Raw genomic sequence first — 7,396 nt, forward strand, 5'->3', positions numbered from 1 at the left:
ATATAAACCAACCTTAAATGGATTTGGATGATCCATATAAATTCAATGGTTTTAAATGGATAACCATTTAAATCCAATTATATTGGTGGATTTAAATGGATTATCCATCTTATCCATATACATCCATTTAACTTAAAAAATAGAAAACACATTTATAAAAATGTGAAATAAAATCTTGTGGACCATCTATTCTTTTCTTCGTAACTTTCTCATATGTCAAATTAATTTTGTAGGCCCACCTATTCTTTCTTTCATAACTTCCTCACATGCTAAGTTGCCAATAACATTAATTGCATTTTATTTGCTTCTAGTTCCTAGACTTCTTCCATCCTTTTCAAAATTATATTTTAGTCTCTACTCTTGTTTTTTTTTAATTAAACTCTCATGTAGTAATGATTGCAAATATTTATATTCTTAAATAAAGAAAAAGCGAGAATGCATCATGCAGTGTCAAAATATTTTTTATTTTTTTAATTCTTTTATTTATAAAAAGAATTTTTCTAACGAGTGTTCCCACAACATTGGTTAAGATATGTAAATGACACCTTTTTTTTTTTTTCCAAATTCTCATACTTGCAATCCCTCTCCCCTTATCACCCAACCCAATTATCCAAAAAAAAAGACACCTAATTTACTAAGTAATATAAGGTAGCTTGTATATCAATGGTATAATAAGGAGTTTCATATATTTTTAGGTACTACGTTCACATGTGATGAAAATATTTTACTTGTCAAATAACATAAGATTTCTTATTAGAATTCACTTTTATTTAAGACATCACTTTTGAACAGGAGTGCAAAAAATTAGAAACGTAAACTTCTTTTCACTGTAAAGCCATATTCAATTCATTCAAAAGTTATAAAAATGTAGTCAAGTTCTTAATTGTTCATTACTTTTCAAAATGATACTTAAAGTAATGACAAAAGGTTAAATTGACCACAATAGTTAAATTTTCTTGGAACTAAACTAATTTTATGAAGAACTGAAATAGAGTAGTAGTACAAGCATTTGTTATTACCAAAAGGTTTTAGGTGATTTAAAGATAGAATTTTGGGGATCTATATTTTTTGGAAAAAAACATTTGAATCTTAAATTTAGAATTTGGGAGAGTAAATGGATAAATGGATGGATCATGGTTTACACTATCCATTTAAATGACATCCATTTAGATCCATTTATTAAATGGTTTTAATTGGATTGGATCAATTTGATCCACTATCCATTTAACTAAAACCATTTATCAACCATTTATCCATTTTGCCACTTCTAATCTCTGCCGATCCTCGAAGCGATTTGAAGACTAGTCCCAGCGGCTTTTGCACCATACTCAATGATGAGACCAAAGCAATTGCTGCTGGGACCTCATCAAAAATCTCAAGTTTTCTAAGAACCACCACGGATCCTCTTCTTAAAAGTGCCCTCCAAGAATGTTCAGAGTCATATGATAGAGTCAACTTTAGATTGGACCAAGATTTTTCAGTGCTAAATCATGAAACGTATCCAACACTTGCCATATTACTCACAGAAGCTTATGGTCAAGCTCAAGAGTGTGAAGATGTGTTGAATGACCCAAAGCCACTTGAACCTTCATTAACGCCAGAAATCCAAACTGTTGTAGACATAGTTGAGACTATCTTACAGATTCTAAATCTTAATGAGTGTAACAAGATTGATTCTTGTGTTGGATAAAAATATGAATGCACGATCCATCTATAATAGAATATAGTGATATTAAATAATCTTGGAAAATTTTCAAACTCTAGATATTGATTTGCTCTAAGTACATTATACGAAATGAATGCTTTTACATTAGAATTTTTCATAAAAAAAATTTGATTTTTTTCCATGTGTCTGTTCTATCGTATTAATTAACTCAATGAATTTTCTTGAAACGTGCATAGCCAACCATAAACCAACAACTGTATACCAAATTGTAGTCTAGCATTTCCTTTTGTTGGTACAAAAGTTATAACGACTAGTTCAAAAGGTAAAAAGGATTATTGTATCTATTAATACAAATAACTTTTTTTTTTACTAGAAAACGTTTGGGTAAGTTCGGCACCAGTAACAACCACGGGTCATAGCATGCTTTCCAAACCACAAATCTCTTGTATCTTTTAGGTTATATTGTCTTGCATCAATGAACATTGATTGGCATATTACATTGTCAAGTAAGTTTGAATTAGGATATATTATCTCATAGATATTAGAGAAGATAAGATGTACTAGTTGATTAGATTCATTTTAGACAAGTCCACAAGTACATGAATTTTCTCACAATACAAATTGTTGAAATGTATTTAATTGACCCAACTCTGAATTTCGAATAAAGTATCAAGAGCATTTGTTTAGTTCTTTGGATAACTGCATGCTGCTCCATCCCACGACCCAAGCTCGGTCCAGATTCATGAGCTTCGATCAGCGTGTTTATTTGCGTGTGCATTTGCACAAGTATTTTTATTGATCAAGGAATAGGGTCAACAATTATGATTAAGGTAATTACTTGTCTACACCTAGTCCAGGCTTCCACTTATAAATCAAGTAGTACACTCAAAAAGTAAATATAAATAAATCTCATGTATTTATTGGTATCATTAGCATTAATTAGGACATATTCTCTCACATCAATTGATATCGATTGGCATATTACCTTACAGAATTAGCATCAATTAGGATATATTATCCAATATATAGTAGTCTAGATTCATTACAGTAGATGTTTATATTCAATTTACATAAGTCCATGAGTATGGGCACCGTTTCATGATACAAATTTGCAATTTAACCCGTGCAAGGCCATGCCTTCTGATGCAAATTAGTATTTTGGCCCGTGCATGACATTGTCTCGCGATACAAACTTGCATTTTGATGTGCTATGCACAGATTTATACTTAAATAAAAATAATAGTAAGAATTAATCTTCTAGACACTGACAGTGTATACACTTTCACGATTGGATGTACGACACATAATCTGAATTTGAATTTAAAAATTAAATTTTGTACATGTGTCGTGCATCTAACCGTAATAGTATATATATTGTCAGTGTATATAAAATTTACTCTAATAGTAATAATACTAGTAGTAGTAGTAGTAGTAATAATTATTATTATTTAAAATAGTTAAATGCAAAAGAGGTTTAAAATTTAAAAAAAAAATTGTTTTAGTATTTGATTTATATCAAAATATCATACCATATATTTCTTATTTAAATACCTTACTAAAAAGCATCAACAAAAGCTAAATAAAACACTTCAAGAAATACCAAAAGCTCACCAGATACACACATTATCACCCTCCCTCCTCCCCAAACAATCAATCTCCTCAAGCCACTGCTCCATCTTGTAAGGCCTGCAACCCCCTTCCCCCTTCTTCTCTACTCAAGACCCTAGCCTAACTCTCCGCCATCTTTAACTCAACTACTTAAACCAAGCTTCCTAGCAACCATTCCCTCCCTGCCTAAGCCTTATCTTGCTTCACCCTACCCGTTTCCTTCCTAATTGGCCCATCCCACACTATTCTTGCAAATTCTATCGTACGAGTCTTTCCACTCATCTATAGCTATAAATAGTACGCTAATTATTTTGACTCACCCATCAATAATTGAGTTTGGGTATGCACCAAATTTAGTCGAGTCTAAATAAGTGAAACAATGAAACCCATTAACTAGTGGGTATTAAGTGCGTAGATTTGGGTCACCCATTTTGACCTAATTAAGTTAGATATAAGTGGGTAGATTTAAATCATTACCAATCCAATAGCCATAATCTAATTCTGCAACAACACGTTTAGCATTCCTTTCCTTTTTCTAATTTTCATTCTTTTATTTTGATTTTTTGCTATCCTTCTTCTTTTTTGTATAGGTCTAACGAATTTTTCGAGTACTAATTGGTTGCTTACATTAAGACCTATATGATTTATAGATTCTTGTAAAAGTAACAACAGTTAAACTCACTATGATCACCGTTTTTGGTTCCTCTATGCAATTCATTTTTATTTTTCTTTTTATTCAGGTAAAATTTCATTTACTAATTTGGTATCTTTTTATTGGTTGTATTACAATGACATATTGTATTGATGCTAAACAAAATGCGATAGAAAATTTAAGCCAATTTTTTTTTGCGTGGGTTATAAATTGATAATTGAGTGGTTCACTCCCATTTAGGACCATAGTTATATAAGACACCTTGATTTTGAACCATTAATAACTTATTATGAGTTAACCCAATCATATCACGTTCAAACCGATGCGAGTTATTTGTTTTAAAAACTCTACCTTATCCTAGATCTTCCTTCCCCAACCCTACAACTACAAACCTACTGTTCCAGTCTTTTCATTGTTCACGATTCGTTTCCTTAGTTGTCAAGTGTTTTTGGTCGAACAAAAAGCTAGATACGGTTCTCTAGAAAATAAGTTTGGGTATAAATTTCATGAAATTCTGCCATTTTTTCCGCTTCTCAAAATCAACCATCAAAGGATAGTTTTTTAATCAAAAAGGGGGTCTAAAATATTTTTTGGTATTACAATGATATAAAGTATTTTTTTTATAACCATCTATCCAAGGATAATTATTTAATCAAATATTTAGCCTAAAAACTTTTTAAAAATAATTCTAAAGGCAACTATCTAAATACTCCACTATTCATTTAAATTTATATACTAATTACTAATTTTTCTAAAATGCATTTTTTCATGTACATATGTTGTATGAAAAATTATCTAGATGTTTTTACAATATCACTATAGAATTTATTTTAAATGCAAATAAAATGTCTAAACTATAATTTATATACTCCAAATTTAATGTGAGAGTATAAAATGCAACATTGAAAATATAAAATATTTGAAAAGAAACATATTTAATGAAGTCCCACATTAAAAATATGAAACTTAGCCAAAAAAAAAAACAACTGAAGTGTTACTAGCTACAAAAAAAATGACGAAGCCAACAAATTTCATTAATTCTTTTATAATAGTGTTAATGGCTACTATTGGTCACCGTTAAAATTTAAGACTCCTTGATTTTGAACCATTAATAACTTAATATGAGTTAGACCAATCATATTGCCATTCAAACACATGGGAGTCATTTGTTTTGAAAACTCCACCTTATCCTAGATCTTCCTTCCACAACCCTACAACTTCAAACCTATTTTTTCAATCTTTTCATTGCTCACGACTAGTTTCCATAGTTGTCAAGTGTTTTTGGTCAAATAAAAAGCTAGAATTACGATTCTCAAGAACATAAGATTTGGATATAAATTTCATGAAATTCTGCCATTTTGGTGCTTCTCAAAATCAACCATCAAAGGATAGTTTTTTAATCAATAGTTGGTCTAAAAAATTTTTTTGGTCTTATAATGATATAATATATTTTTTACAACCATCTATCAAAGGACAGTTATTTAGTCAAATATTCCGTCTCAAATTTTTTTTAAAACAACTCTAAAGGAAACTATATAAATACCCCACTATTGACTTAAATTTGTATACTAATTTTTTTAAAATACATTTTTTCATGTACATTTGTTGTATGAAAAATTATCTAGATGTTTGTACAATATCACTATAGAATTTATTTTAAGTGCAAATAAAATGTCTAAACTATAATTTATATACTCCAAATTTAATGTGAGAGTATAAAATGCAAGAAACTATTGAATGAAGTCCAACATTAAAAATATGAAACTTAGCCAAAAAAAACTACTGAAGTGCCCTAAGATCACTAAATACCAATAAAAATGATGAAGCCAACAAATTTCTTTAATTATCTTATAATAGTGTTACAGGCTACTATTGGTCACCGTTAAAATGTATATATGAAATTTCAAATTGTATTGAAATTTGAATTATGATATAAATACATTCAATGTGCCAAGAAGACTTTATAAAGAGAAAATTATGTTAACACGCTTATATAAAAATTTCCAAAATGAAGGTTTAGAATATTATTATTTTTAAATTAATTTGAATGCTTCTTTTAATTTTTCCTAATCTATGCCTTTATTTCTAGCGTTGCCAAAATAAATAGTTCAGAATATTTTTATTTCTCTTTCAGTTATATATGTTCATTTGTACCTGTTTTGAATCATAGTCATTTATAAGTTTGGTATGTTTTCTCTTTAAGGTGGTATGACTTCTTTTAATTGGTCAACTCTAGGAAATATTTCTATTGGATTGCTTCAATATGGTAAGTATATAATTGCACTCCTTTTATTGTTCACGAATCCTTTCCTCACTTGCCAATTGTATCTGGTTAAATAAAACTAGAATTGCAGTTCTCATGAAAAATAAAGATTTGGGTACAAATATCGAGAAATCCTACCATTTTTGGTGTTTTGCATAAACAACCATCAAAGGATATTTTTTTAATCTAATATAGGTATAAATATGTTTTTTAATTTGTATTACAATGATATACTATTTTTTTTTTCATAACCACCTATCAAAGGATAGTTTGTTAATCAAATATTTGGTCTAAAAAATTTTCTAAAACAATCCCGATGGCAACTGTCTAAATGCTGCTCTATTGATTTGAATTCGCATATTAATTTTTTAAAATGCACTTTTTGATGACGTAAAATTGTTGTAAAAAAATTATCAAGATGCTTGCACACTATCAAGATGGAATTTATTCTAAGTGCAAATGAAATGTCTAAACTGTAGTTTATATACTACATATTTAACGTCAGAGTATAAAGTCCAACATTAAAAATATTAAACATATTAAGTAAAGTTCAACATAAAAAATATAAAACTTAGAAAAAAGCAAACCTACTAAAGTGTCCCAATCTCACTAAATACCAAAAAAAAAGATGCAAACAAATTTCTTTAATTGGCATATAGAAGTGTTACTGGCTACCGTAGTTCATCATCAAAATATATGTATGAAATTTCAAATTGTATTGAAATTTGAATTATAATAACTCATTCCATGAGTCGAGAAGTTTTTTGAAGGAAGAAAAGTATATTTACATACTTGAATCGAAATTACCGAATAGAAGATTTGGAATATTATTGTTTCCATGTTGACTTGATTGTTTGTTTTACTTTTCCTAATCTATGACATTGCCTTTATTTTTAGTTTTGCCAAAATAAATAATTTGGAGTATTGTCATTTTCCTTTTAATTACTGTCATTTATTATTTTTTGAATTACTGTTATTTGTAAGTTTGGTATGTTTTTAATTTAAGGTGGTATGTTAGAATTTTTTAAAATAGTCAGCTTTAGGAAATACTGCTATTTGATAGCCTCAACAAGGTAACCTCGTCTTGGCATATTTTCTACCACCTATTACCATATTGAATTCTCTATCTTGACCAATTTCTGTGTTAAAAAGCCTTCAGTCTTTTCCATAATTATTTTAGGGAATGAAATGACAGATTTGTGCCAAA

Source organism: Coffea arabica, chromosome 2c (assembly GCF_036785885.1).
Source record: "Coffea arabica cultivar ET-39 chromosome 2c, Coffea Arabica ET-39 HiFi, whole genome shotgun sequence".
Classification (NCBI taxonomy): domain Eukaryota; kingdom Viridiplantae; phylum Streptophyta; class Magnoliopsida; order Gentianales; family Rubiaceae; genus Coffea; species Coffea arabica.